General features: G+C 35.5%; 2 long non-coding RNA genes across 2 annotated transcripts in view; both read right to left on the bottom strand.

The window, feature by feature from the left end:
• LOC110270435 overlaps window positions 1-584 on the bottom strand; it is a 17,490-nt gene extending 16,906 nt beyond the window's left edge. Inside the window, exon 1 of the long non-coding RNA XR_002359960.1 lies at window positions 418-584. This is a non-coding gene — a long non-coding RNA (uncharacterized LOC110270435). The remainder of the gene's footprint in view (window positions 1-417) is intronic.
• On the bottom strand, window positions 6,701-9,486 carry LOC107628343. Its single transcript, XR_002359961.1, has 5 exons — window positions 9,186-9,486; window positions 8,628-8,742; window positions 7,139-8,528; window positions 6,872-6,996; window positions 6,701-6,776 (listed from the first exon to the last, which is right to left on the bottom strand). It is a non-coding gene; the product is annotated as an uncharacterized LOC107628343 (long non-coding RNA).

The raw sequence follows: 15,120 nt of genomic DNA on the forward strand, positions 1-15,120 counted from the left end.
GACTAGATGTAAATTTCAAACGTTTTTAATTTCTTTATGCTTAAAAATGAAGATTTATGAAAGGTATCAGGCCTGAGTAGAGAAGAAGAGAAGAAGAAAGAAAGAAGGAGAGAAGAGTAGAGTTGAGTGAAATTTTGTATGATTGATTAGTGCTTCATCAAGTTACTTTAGGTACACTGTGTAGTCTTATTTATACAAGGACAATGCAGGGTAATTAACTAGCTAACTGATGCAAGCTAACTGACTAATTCTCCAACTAATTGAAGTTCAGCCTGGCACTCATAATAGCAAACTCTAACTGACTATAACTGAATCTAACTGAAACTTTAACTGTCTGAGTTAATCATTATTCTATCATGCTCCCTGCTTTCAGATTCTTCTGCTTCTTCCACCAATTTTGAGTTTTCTCTTTGTGACTCCCGTTTTCTGGCTCTTCTAACTTCAGTCTTCCTTCTTCACTGCTTGGCCCGTTCTCTCTTACATTCAGCATTGATCGAAATTGCAGGAATGAAGCATTGGGGAGTGCTTTGGCGAACACATCTACTTCCTGTATTGAACCAGGAATATGACTAACAGCCACCACTTTCTTTGTTACATAGTCTCTAACAATGTGGAGATCAGTTTCAAAGTGCTTTGACTTCGAGTGTAAGATGGGGTTTGCTGCCAGTAAGACTGCACTGAGATTATCATAGTACATCAAGGGAGGAATTGGAATGTCAATTCTTAATTCAATCATCAGATTTTTGAGCCATATTAGTTCAGCTACTAAATCTGCTAAGGCTCTATATTCAGCCTCAATGCTGGACCTTGCTACAACAGTTTGCTTCTTTGCACTCCAAGAGATGAGATTTTTGCCCAAGAACACACAAAAACCCCTTGTAGACTTCCTGTCATCTGGGTCACCACCCAAGTCTGAGTCACTATATGCAGTGAATTACATGCAGTTATTCTTGTGCATATGTAATCCATAGTTATAAGTCCCACTAATGTACCTCAAAATTCTTTTCACTAGCTTCCAATGCTCAATTAGAGGATTATGAAGGAATTGTGAAACTTTACTTACAACATAGGCCAATTCTAGCCTCGTAATAGTTAGATATTGCAGGCTTCCAACCACAGACCTGTATGATTTAGGATTTTCGAAGCTAGCTCCTCCAAATTTTGAGATTCTGACTGATGAGGGCATGGGAGTTTGGCAAGGCTTGCATCCAACCATTCCAACCTTGATGAGTAAGTCCTTAACATACTTTTCTTGAGTGAGCAACAGTCCACCATTACAAGTTTTTTAGACTTGTATTTCTAGGAAGTAGTGCAGATCACATAAGTCTTTGAGTGCAAATTTGCTGTTTAGCTGTTGAATTACCTGATTGATTTCTTCATTTGAACTTCCTGTGATGATAATGTCATCAACATAGACTAGAACAAATAGGCTAGTCCCTTTTGTAAACCTAGAAAACACTAAAATATCTGACTTTGTAGCAGTGAAGCTCAGGTGATTAAGTGCTGTGCAAAGTTTGTAGTACCAGGCCGTGGGTGCTTGTTTTAGCCCATATAATGCCTTGGTGAGTTTGCAAACTAGGCTGCTATCTCTAATGACATATCCTTGAGGCTGCCTCATGTAGACATCTTCACTTAAGTCACCATAAAGAAATGCATTATTAACATCTAGCTACTTAATACTCCACTCATTTGACAGTACTACTATTAGAATCACTCTTATCGAAGTTGGCTTCACTATTGGGCTGTATGTTTCATCAAAGTCAAAACCAAGTCTTTGGGAGAATCCCTGTGCAACTAACCTGGCCTTGTGCTTCTGTAATAACCATCAGCATTGTACTTGGCTCTAAACACCCACTTACTTCCAATGGCTTCTCTCCCTTGTGGCAGTGGTACCAGTTTTCATGTTTGATTGCTTATTAATGCTTCATATTCACTGCCCATAGCTTTCTTCCATTCAGGATGAGCTAATGCTTCTCTGACACTTCTTGGCTCAACAGTGGCTTGTAGGGCTCTTGGCTTAAAGATGCCGTGTTTACTCCTTGTGATCATGGGGTGCTTATTGCTGGTTCTTGTCTGAGCAGTATCATCTGGTAGTGAAGATAAGACAACCTTTAAGTCAGAGATGAGAATCGGAATTGCAATGCTGGATGGTGCTATATGTTGTGGTATGGGCTGGTGTATAGAAATTTCAGGTTTTGATGTGTGATTCATAGGTAATATTGGCTGATTTAGTGAGTTTAAAGGAATAGGGTGTTGTATGGGAGAGTTAGGTTGCAGGGTAGGTTGTAGGGTTGAGGTGTTAGGTGTTATAATTGAGGTTGTTGTTAGGCTGGTGTCTGATGTGGTTGGATGAGGTGGAGTTTGATGTTGCAATTGTGTTGAAGGGTGTTGTCCTTGAGGCATGAAACTTGGCAGAAGAGGTATTCTTGGTGGAGTATGATTGTTGGTGTCTGAATTCTCCTTCTCTAACTTGTTGATCAAGAATTTTCCCTCTTTGAAAGGGAATGTGTTTGCATCAAAGACTACATCTCTGGTCACCACTATCTTGCCACTTTGTGTAAGGAATTTATAGCCCTTGTGTGCTGAGTTGTATCCTATGAACACAAAGGGAGTAGAGCGAAAGTCTAGCTTGTGCTTGTTGTAAGGCCTTAGATGGGGGAAACAAAGGCAGCCAAACACTCTTAGAGTGTCATAATTCGGCCTCTTTCTAAAGAGCTTCTCCATAGGCGAGGAATTGTCCAGATTTGGTGTAGGGAGTTGGTTGATTAGATTTGCTGCTGATAAGAAGGCTTCTCCCCAGTATTTTGTAGACATGCCAGCTCCAGCAAGCATTAACAGTCCTTTCTCTACTACATGTCTGTTCTTTCTTTTAACATTGTCATTCTGCTAGTGTATGTAAGGGCATGAGGACCTGTGTATAATTTCCTGTGCCTGTAATTCTTTAGTTAAACTAGTATATTCAGCAGCATTATCAGTTTGTAGCATTTTTAGCTTAGTATTTAATTGCAATTCAACCATGCATTGGAAAGAAGTAAAAACTAATTTGAGCTGAGACCTTGCTTTGATGAGGTACAACTAGAAAAATTTAGAGAATGCATCAATGAAAGAAGTTTCCATTAGTGTCAGGTGTAGGGGCAGGACCCAAATGTCAGAATACACTAGTTGAAGTGGTGCTGTATACACAGATTCAGAAATGGGAAAAGGTAATTGATGAGATTTTCCTACACAACAGGCTTCACATACTGACTTATTCGAATCAAAATGGACATTACTATTACAAGACTTTAGGACAGTGGCTACTACACTATTGGAGGCATGCCCCAACCTATTGTGCCAAAGCAAGAAGTTATCCTTACTGCACAGAGTTGAAAAACAAGCAGACTTGATTGATGGTTTGAAATTGAGGAATTTGTACATTCTATTTTCAACTTCTCCCTGAATGACTACTTCACTGGTTCCTTGGGATTTTACATAGCATTTGTCAGAATATAACTCAAAGTACACTGCATTGTCACAGTAAAATTGATACACAGTTAACAAGTTTTTAGTAATATCAGGCACATGTAACAATTTTTGCAGAATAAACTCCCTATTGCTATAATCATATTTAAAAAGAGATTTTCCAACAAGATTGATTTGCAAACCTGAACCATTTCCTACAATCACTTGATCTGATCCTTCATAGACTTGTTCCTCCATCAGATTTTGTTGATCTGAAGTCATGTGATAAGTTGTCCTCAAGTCCAGGTACCAATTTGGATCATGAATTGTGGAAGGAGTTGCAAGCAGTGCATGAGGATATTGAGTGCCTGCTTGTGAGTTTTGTGAATTGAGCATATCAGGTCTTGAATCAACTCCTCCATAACAGTTGTCCCTTTCATATCTTTACCAGCAGTTCTTGGTAGTATGACCAACCTTATCACGGACTTGACACAGGTCTCTCACCATTTATCATTCTTCTATTGTTCATATCACCATTTTGCATAAATCTTGAATTTTCATTGTAGCCTCTTTGTGTAAATCTTGAATTGTCATTGTATTGAGCAGCAAATCTTGAGCTATTCTGAAAATTGTTGTTTTGAAAATTGCTGTTCTGGAGATGATTACTATTCATACCCTGGGTCGAGATGTCCGACCCGGGATGATCGACGACAAGCCGACCGACCTCTTCAGGTCAGGACTATCCGACCTCTTCTCCCAGAGCTCGGCCAAATCACCAGAAAAGCCCAAAAAAGGGGCCCAAACAGAGGAACACGACCCAAATTCAAGGGCAGCCCAAGCCTATAGAGAGATGGGCAGTTCCCTTGAAGATAAGATGACTTCACTCAAAGATAAGATAAGATAAGATAACTATCTTATCTCCAAGAAGGTCACTCCTCACCATTATAAATATACTGGAGCACTCAGGTATAACTCATACTCTGATTCTACTAAAAACCTGCTTAATAACCTTGCTAACTTAAGCATCGGAGTCCCTTGCAGGTACCACCACCCTCCGGTGATAAAGGATCAGCATCACTAACAAGTTCAACCAGTCGGACACAACAGCTCCGACCAGTACAGAAGATCTCGTCCGAGATCGACCTACAGTTTCAGGTAACCCTCGGAACAATTACCTTGAAAGTTGCTGTTCTGAAATTGTCTTGAATCGAACCTATTGTTGTCATTATATGAAAATCTGCCTCCTCTGCCTGATCTTCCACCCCGAAATCCTCCTCTGAATCCGCCTTTTATGTGAGAAAGATTAGCTTGAACAAACGATTATGGTTTCTTGAATTTTTCAAGCATGCTTTCGTGCATTAGAAGAAGTGCTTCAAGTTCACCAACTGTGATGCTTACTAGTCTTGCAACTACTGATGTAATTACAGATTCATAATCTTCTATTAAGCCATTTAGAATTACATTAACATGATTGCTTTCTCTCATTGGTTCTCTAACAGATGCCAATGCATCTATGGTGCTTTTCAATACAAGTACATATTCGTTTACCGAACTCCCGATCTTGATATTGCTTAGTATGTGCTTTAATTGAATAATCTTTGCTCTTATATGAGAGGTGAAATGATCATCTAGATGTTTCCGCACCTCATACACATAGACACAGCCAACTATTCTGGTGGTGAAAGGATTTGTCATTGAAGCCAAGAGCCACGATTTCAGCAGAGCATCCTCTCTCTTCCAAACTGAGAATTCTGGATTCACTTTACTATTTTCTTTGAATCTTACTTGTATCCCTTCTCCAGTTATGTGATGCAGCAAATTATGTCTTTTAATTGTAGATTCGGCTTGATCCTTCCATTGTAAAAAATTATTTTCATTGAGCTTCATTGAGATCGGAGAGGATGTGAAGCTTAGTTGCGGTGCATCTTGTTCTTTAGCCATGATAGCAGATTCAAGATCTGATACCATGAAAGGTACCAGGCCTGAGCAGAGAAGAAGAGAGGAAGAAAGAAAGAAGAGAGAAGAGTAGAGTTGAGTGAAATCTTGTATGATTGATTACTGCTTCATCAAGTTACTTTAGGTACACTATGTAGTCTTATTTATACAAGGACAATGCAGGGTAAATAACTAGCTAACTGATACAAGCTAACTGACTAACTGTCCAACTAACTAAAGTCCAGCCTGGCACTCATAACAGCAAGCTCTAACTGACTTTAACTGAATCTAACTGAAACTTTAACTGTCTGAGTTAATCATTACTCTGTCAATCTAGAATATAAAAGTTTGGAAAATTATATATGTGTATCTACGTCTCAACTAAAAAATTATCGGATACACGGTTTAAATTTTGAAACAATGTTATTTTAAAATGATACAATTGTTATTACGGCGGTTTTCTGAAAACCGCCACAATTTCTTGGGTTAAAACGGCGGTTTTTGAATAGGTTAAAACGGCGGTTCAAACCGCCGTTATTTCCAGGGTTAAAATGGCGGTTCTTTGATAGGTTAAAACGGCAGTTTGAACCGCCATTATTACCCTGACAGATTGACGTTTTGGTTGGTTAAAACGGCGGTTCAAACCGTCGTTATTTCCAGAGTTAAAATTGCGAGGTTAAAACGGCAGTTTGAACCGCCATTATTACCCTGACAGAGTGGCGTTTTGATTGGTTAAAATGGCATTTTTGAACCGCCATTTTTACCCTGACAGTAGCATTTTGATTGGTTAAAATGGCATTTTTAAACCGCCGTTTTACCCTGACATTTTTTATCGTTTAAGAAAATCATTTTTACCGTCATTTTTATCGCGTTAAATAAATGTGATTAAAATTTCACAATAGCAAAAAATCATAATCCATAAATGAAATATTATATAACTCATAAACAAAAGATTAATATAATATATAATTTTTTATTATTGAAAATCAAAAGTAATAACTCCTATGCAAAATCTTGTCTTACTAAACTTACCAAAATACAAGCATTGCAATAAACACTAATCAGTCAAATCTACCGTCTAGTTCCCAAAACTATGTTAATATCTAATAATGTATTTAAACGAAATATGAATATGTATTTAAACTCATTTGATAACACATAGTCACTGATTCTGGACACAGACACCAGATTTCTAGTCCTAGAATCCAAGATTTCACTGATTATAATTGATTTATCTGAAGCTTGCTGCATTTCGCGGATCCAAGAGCTGTGAGAGAACCCCGATAACCTTAAAGACGATGTTGAGTCTCTGCATGGTTTCTTTGTCACAAATGCAGCATGTAGAACATTGAAACAAAAGTTACCTCAGCTCTCAGCCTCTGAACTTCTTCAATGAGCATCTTATCAGATTATATTTTATATCAATTATTTAGATTAAAGTTTATAATTTAGAATTTCTAATTAGAATTTAAGATTCAAAATTTTTAATTCATACATGATCCAAAAAGCATAGCCATATCCCAGGAGTCTTTATCATTGATATGCTGCATGTGAGCATGACCAAGATATGTCCATTTGCAAACTGTGGTGGACAAACTGCGAGTATCATCTCCAGTTGCCCTAAAAAGGTACCAGAAATAAATCAAGGCTAAGCAACACTTGACTCCAACACTTGACTACAGGGACAGGAACTCCAATATCAAATATTGTTTAACTACTTTAATATCAAATATTGTTAAACTATTCAGGGATAGGAACTCACATTCAGAGGGCATATCTTCAAGTCAAGAAATTCAACATCAATAATGAAGCAACCAATGAATGAAGTATCAACAGGCCAGACAAAGTCATCATATGTCCTAAGTATCCTTTCATGGACTGCAACATCAAAAGCAAAAAGAAATAAGAATCAAGCTGTGTTACAACTTCATTGTACAATCCTAAAACTGCTATTACAATCTACTATAATAAAATTTCTAAGAATTGTTTATCCTATATAATATTACTAAATGTTTTTAAGAATTGAATATGGTTTACTAACTCTAATTGCTTAGTTTGCATCTTATATACAGCAGCAATATATATTTATTGTTGCCTCTGTACTACTTGTGGCATTTAAATTTTAGAAAAGAGAAAGATAGTTAAAAGAAGAAGCAATTATGGCCTACATTACCTCACAGAGAAGGACAAAATAAAACCCAAAATTTAGTTATAACAGAACATTATCATTCAAGTTTAGATACCAAATTTTCAGATAGATTAGAGTTATCAAGATCCCTGCAAAAAGTAACATAAGATGATCAATTTTATGGAACAAGTGGTTAAGATTTCAGCGCAGAGGCAGATAACAAATAATATTAGAAATAATATCCTTACTAAGACTGCTAGTTAATCTTCTCATTATTTTTGTAGATAACTAGTGAAGTGAATGCCTACTAACCTCAACTTATTCCCTTTGAGTTTGATAAAAATTATTATTCATAAATAGTGTCGGCTAGTGAAATATCTAATTTAATTAGGAACTCATAGATACAGTAATGATTAATAGCAGTGAACAAATAAAATTGGTAACTTGATTATTAGGAAAAGCTAATACTAGTGGACACAAAAGGAAAAAAATTAACAAATTATAAATGTTAATCTCATGAAAAGCATATCATGATGAGAGCAACTAGCAATAAAAATTAACGAATCTCTCTACTTTCTAATTTCTTGCATTGTCGTGTTTATTTAGGATTATACAATATCTTCCACCATGTTCTAAAGGCCGAAAAATAATACTACTAATAAACAATAAAAAGAAAAAAATAAGTGCCAAGTATTAGTGCACCAAATTTCCATTATATTATCCTTCACCTTTAGTTTTCTTTTTAGTTTTTTGACGGTAGTTTTGTCTAGGACTCTAATTCTCCTTTATATTATTAGGATAAAAACAAGTCTCTTAGTCTTAATAATGTTCATTTATTAATAAGTATTTTCTCTCTCTGTATTTGAATTATTGAAAAAATGACCTCAAAAATAATATCAAAGGACAACAATAACGATTTCTGAATTCCTTTACAAATATTCATTGTTTAATCATTTCAAGTCTTTCTTTCAGGAGAGCCAGAATGAGCAGTGACACACTCCACAGTCCTAAACCCTCTTCCTCTCTTAGTGAATGAGAACAGCAGCAGAAATAATGAAATAAAATAATGATATAAAAATTCAAGATGAACTCAACAACTTACAAGAAGAAAAACAACCACTACCAATATCTGTATTGCACCAATCTCAAGACATGTACCAACTATTGGAAAACCATACCTGAAAAATGAAAGTCCAACAGCAGCAATAGTGGGGGATACAACTACAGGATTGATCAATCTAAAAGAGATCATAAAATGAAGTTCATTATCAGCTACACAGAACAGAAAATCTAAGACACAAAAAAAGATTAGGAAGAGTGATTGAAGTTCTTAGGAAAGTAACAGGTCATAGCTCCATAATAGAACAGAGGCATTGAGGAATCAAATTAAGAAGAACAAAGGAACAAAATGCAGAGGTTGAACCAAAGAGTAAAAAAGTGATGAATTTCAAACCTGACAAGAACAAAGGAATTGATATTCTATTTTTCGGTGGATTAATAAGATCAATACCTGGATATTAGGATTGTTTTCCATAACAACTCAGTAATAGGAGAACAACAAAAAAAATTGACATGATCAAAACATTGCTGTAGGACGGTACAAAATACCATTAAGACATAAATTGACGATAACAAAATGCAGATGTTGAACCAAAGAGAAAAAAAGTGATGAACTGCAAACCTGCAAACCTTGCTGTAAGTCTAGTGGAAGATCAGGAGGAAACAATTTCACAAGCTCATTGCTGGCAAAGTTTTGATAAGTGCATTTTCGGATAAGCGAGCGAAGGCATGCCAAGACCTATCATGACCAACTCACCATCAGAACATACTACACAAACTGCAACATAATCACTCATATTTCAACAACTTATGACAAAATTGAGTAGCAAAACATATCAACTTCAGAAGAAAAAACACACACAATTTGAATAACACCTTTACACTACTTGAATTGCTTCCTTTTGCTTGAGAAATAAAGAGAACCAAATAGAAGTAAGCAAAACAGAGCAAACATAGTTCAGTTATTGCCTCATAAACTAGTTTCCAATCTGCAAAACAAAATGGTTCCAAGTACCTAAGAAGCAAGTCCAAAATCAAAAAAATAGCTCAACCAGTGTCCAATACACACATCAAAATAACAAAAAAGTGGTGAATTTTTTCTCAAAGAAAAAATCTTCTTTTACATATAAACCACAACCATCCATAATCAATTTCATGTTCAGAGAGGAGAAGCCCTAGCTAAAAGGAAGAACGGCGTTGAATGAGCCTAGGGATTACAATTTCTTTCTTTTTATATGCGTGTGAAAACGGCGGTTCAAAACCGCCATAATCACCAGAACCGCCAAAATATATAAAACCAATTATGGCAGTAGTAAAAATTGCCATAATGTTTCGATATTATGGCGTTTCTTTAAAACCGCCTTAATATAAATGCCATTTTAACCGTTTTTTTTTTTAGTGACTTCTTACTTTATTCAAAATAAATTAGCATTCGTCATTGTTTTTATTCTTGAGATAAGGTGTTTTTATTTTTCTGAAATGAAACATATGCATTCTAGAATTTTAAGGGTTTGAGGGAGAGAAAAAGAAAAATTAGAGATGGTGAGACTTTTATGCGAACGTAGAGAGTCTTGATCTTGTTGATATTGATTGGGCGGGGAGAAATGGATTAACTATGAAAGGGGGTATTATTCTAGGTGGTGTTGTAGCTTTTTAGAGTTAGCGAGAATTCTTAAAGGAAGATGAAGTTGGCTCGCAGTTATAGGTAGGATGAAGGGGATAAAGTTGGTTTGTGCAATTTGTGTAGTCGATGGGCCACATCAAAGGAAGAGGAAGAGCTGTTTTGGGGAGAATTATAGGATTTAAAAAGGGTTTGTGATGTGTCACTACTGTTTGGTGGCAATTTTAATGAAGTGTTGGAGATGGATGATAGGAAAGGCATCAATTCGCTTTCTTAGAGCAATGTGAGTTTTAGAGACTGAGTGAACCATATGGAGTTGATTGAACTAGGATTAAAGGGACAGAAATTCATGTGGGTTGGTGAAAAATTCGGTGTTTGTATTGACAGGATTTTTGTGGATCCGAAGTGTTTGAAAGCTTATGGTAGCCTCAACTTAAAGGGTCTGCTTAGAAAATTGTCGAACCACTGCCTGTTGGTAGTGCACACTGATGATATTGACAAAGGTCCTAAACATTTTAGGGCATCAGACGCACGTAGTTAACTCATGATAACTTTGTGAAAGTGGTACAGATGAATGACCAATATTTGAGGAGATAAATGTTTATGAAAAAATTAAAGAGCCTAAGGAAGCAACTAACGATTTAGAACAAGGACAAATTTGGGGTGAATGAGCATAAAATTGAAATGTTAGAGATAAAGATTGAGAAAATTGACAAGTTAACAAAGATGGAAAAGTAGATGAATGCTCGTTAGCAAGAAGAATGATCCTTAGGTCAATGGACGAAGGTTGGTATGTTAGAAGAGAATTGTATTGAAAGCAGTTGTTATGTTCAAAGTTTGCGGATAGCATGGACAAAAACAAAATTCTTCCATGTTATTGTGACGTCCGAAAAAAGGAAAAGGATTTTTGAGGAGCTTCAGATTAGTGATAGAAAGTTTAGAGGGCCTAAGAAGGTGAAAAGGGAAATTAGGAGGTTCTTCAGGAAGCTATACTCAAAAGAATAGCAGCTTAACATTGATTTTGATATTACTCTTGTAAATTCAATAGCTAGTTCGAAAGCAACTTAGTTAAAAAGGACCCTCCGATTATGAAGAGATTAAAAGTGCAATTTGGATTGTGGTCCTAGAGCGGCAAGACCAAATGACTTCAATTTCAAGAGCATTAGGAAGGATAGAGGATTTGAAGGATTACAAACCTATAAGCATGTTGGGTTACTTATATAAGGTGATATTGAAGTTACTAGCAAACAGATTGCGGGTTCTTATGTGAAAGCTAGTGGGGGAGGTTTAGTCAACATTTGTGAGAGGAAAAAAGATTTATTTTTTATGGGACTTTGATAGCGTATGAAACTATCTTTTTGGGTGAAAAAGAGGAAGTATCGAACATGGCTTATTAAACTTGACTTTCAAAAGGCCTACGATAAGATAAGGTGGAGCTTTGTGGACTTTTTTCTTTAGAAGATGAGTTTCGAGGAGAAGTAGATATCGTGGATTGGGGTGTGTCCTTTGACAATCTCGATGTCAATTCTGGTGAATGGGGTGCCTATAAAACCTTTTAGGTTGGAGTATGGTCTGAGGTAAGGAGACCCATTGCCACCTTTTTTCCTTGTCTTAGTTAGAGAAGTTTTGAACAAAAAGATACAAAGACTTTGGAGGTAGGACGCAATAAAGTCATGTGATCTGATATTAGTGGTGAACTATAGGAGATTATTGAAGGGGTTTGAACTTATGTTGGGATTGAAGATCAGATTCAAAAATCAGTGATCATTGATATGAATTGTGACAAGGAGGCCACCGACCAACCATGTTGCGTTCTGGGGATGTAATAAGGTTGAGCTTCCCATCTGCTATTCAGGTAATCTTTTAAGGGTAAATCTCAAGAATGTGGAGACTTGAGCATTGGTCATCAAGAAAATGGAAAGGAGGCTAAAATGTTAGAAAAAAAATGTCTCTTTAACACTAAAAAGCTTGTTTAAATCAAGTTAGTTTTTAATAATTTTCTCTTGTACTACTTAAGTTTATTCAAAATGCCTAAAAAATGGTGGAAATAATTATATCACGTTAGTTGAATTTTCACTACAAGAAAAAAGGCTTGTCGCCATGCTTTTTTCATGCTACGCTTCAAAAGTGTGGCCAAAAGTGTCCACGCTTTGATGAGGGTGGTGATTGATTAGAGATTTGGACATGCTTTTTCTTGTCACGCTTCAAAAGCATGGCCAAAAGGGTCAATGGTCATGCTTTTATGAGGGTGGCAATTGGTTAGAGATTTAACCATATTTTTTGTTAAGCATGCTAATAGAGCAATCATACGGTGACAATTGTAAAGCGTGCCAATAGAGTATGTTTAATATATTGAGCAAAAACACTTCACTATATATTAACACCAATACTTACACATTTTTCATCACTCTTCATCATACTACAACTTCTTCATCATATCGCGCCTTCAACCCTAACCCTGCTTCTTCATCGCGCCTCCAATGTAACCCTAACCTCAGAGCAGCTTGGTCGCGCCTCCAACCCTAGCCCCCAAAGCAGCTTGGTGGCGCCTCCAACCTTAACCCCAGATTTTATCGCTCTCCAACCCCGAAAACTTTTGCAACGAACTTTTGCTTTGCCAACCAAGCCTTGCAGTAACTTACAATGAAATTGAACCTAGATTGAACTTCTGCAATAATAGATTTTACATTTATCAATGGGTCTACTTCAACCAACTACCTGATAGCATCTGCAATCATGTCTGACTCCAACTTGGCATGCATGATCTTGTGAAATCATCCCCATGGTGCACGTGTGTTTGCTATTGTATCTCCTGATCTCCCAATAACCTTTCTTCCGAATCAAGCTAGCTCGGATAAGTAAATCGCATCCTGTATCATATCCCTTGCATTTTGCGTAGAATGTCTGCGGCTCTAACTCATACACAGTGTAATCAACTCCTCTAGAAATAGTGTATCTTTTGATTGTAGAGATCACCGACTCTTTAGAACCAAATTCCATTCCAATACTAAACTCACCATTTTCCACTGCAACATTGCCTTCACCTATGAAATGCGAACCACCATTAGTCGGTCAAGGCTAAACAAAGAAACAATAATGCTAACTTCAATTAAGAAACATAACTTATCCAAATTCGCATACTCAGAAAATTCCGAAGCATGCATGGCTGTGAGATCCAGAGTTCACATAAAAGAGGGAACACCAAAAGGGTGCTGGTTGACAACTGCATCTGCTTTATTTTGCATCGCCAAATCGCCTGCCTCGTTTTTGTCATCGTTTTCATCATCGACTTTGTAGTTGGTTTCGAATTCCTCTTTACTATTGTTGTTATCTTCTTCCCAATCTATATCTCCGAGTTCATCAATATTTACCTCCTCGCCAACCGTGTCCGGCCCTAAATGTTGTTCAAACTCAAAGTACAACTCTATCATCGACACGTAAAATTGAGTTTGTTGATGAATATAGAACATCTTCTGCATACATGCGTCGTCAGTGATGGACATTATTTGAAACTGTATCCCACCAAATACTTGTACAGCATTCCTATATAAAATGTTGCTCACCCTCTTTGAAATATGACTTTATATGTTTTCACAAAGACTATTTTATAACTCTACAAAACTCATGGTGCATGGAATAACAAAAAAAAAAAAACTGACATTAACAAATAAAAGTTATTTCCTCGTATATGTTTGACTGTTTGGTATGATCTCACCATTATAATACACTCGCAAATTTGCAATACCTTTCATAATCTCAATTTCATCTTACTCAAATTTTTTTGACACTACTAATTATCACAAAAAAAATTATAAATACAAAAGAGAGATGAATGACAATGATATTTATAGACAAAGTTCTCAGAATTAAAATATTTTATTTAATCAAAATCCAAACTGCACTTTATAAAAGACAACTTGAGTTTTGCAAATTTTATAATAAAAAAATAATATTTCTGCGTTTTGTGAAGTTCGAAAAAAAAGGGTAAAATACAATTTGCATTTTGCAGGTTGTATGTTTTAAAAATATTAAAACGCTAATTGTAACCTATATTTTGCTGGATTAAAATTAAAAAAAAAAGATAAAATTAAATTATAGCCTGCATTTTGCATGAATATCATACCAGTATAAATATTTTATATATATCCATTTCATATGTATCACCAATATTTTTTTTTATATGTAAAACAATCAGCCTCATTTTTTGGTTGATCTAATGTATATGGGATTGTATTATGTCCTATAGTTATCATTTATAAGTGAAAGACATTTTTTATCCGTTGAACTAGTTTTTTTAATTGATTTAGGTCCGATCAATTCTAAAAGCGGTTCCTGTTAATTTATGATCATTTCATAAATTACTATGAAAGAGTTTTAAATTTATATCAAAATAATATAATTGTTTCTTACATAGTGCGTAATTTTAATTTTTTTTATAGGCCTACTAAAATCTTAAATGATATTTAATTTTAAACGAGAAAAATATTAAATTGAATGAACATAATTTAAAAATATTATTATTACGATCTTATTCGATCTCAACTAATTTAGGGCTTCTGATAAAAATATTGTTTTAACTTGATGATTCTAGAAATTCAATTTGAGAAGGATTTGCTTGAGTATTTATTACTCGATATTTAGTTCACTTGTTTATAACGAAAGGGACGTTGCCGCAGCTATTCGGGGATTGGATCCTAAATGTTCATATTGGATTTTCATCAAACTAAATGAATAAAGAAAAATTTGAAAATCTACCAAAATTTAATGTTGTTACCAACTCTTTTAGTAGGGCTCACCTCTGGCCTGTATACTTATTATTTAATATAATTTGTCTTCTATCTATTTGCTTATCCAGATTCCGTCTCTTTTTTTATTTTTTTTGTAATAATTCATATAAATGAGTAAATGATTACTTTTACTAATAAAAGATTATTTA

Source organism: Arachis ipaensis, chromosome B01, assembly GCF_000816755.2.
Source record: "Arachis ipaensis cultivar K30076 chromosome B01, Araip1.1, whole genome shotgun sequence".
Classification (NCBI taxonomy): Eukaryota; Viridiplantae; Streptophyta; class Magnoliopsida; order Fabales; family Fabaceae; genus Arachis; species Arachis ipaensis.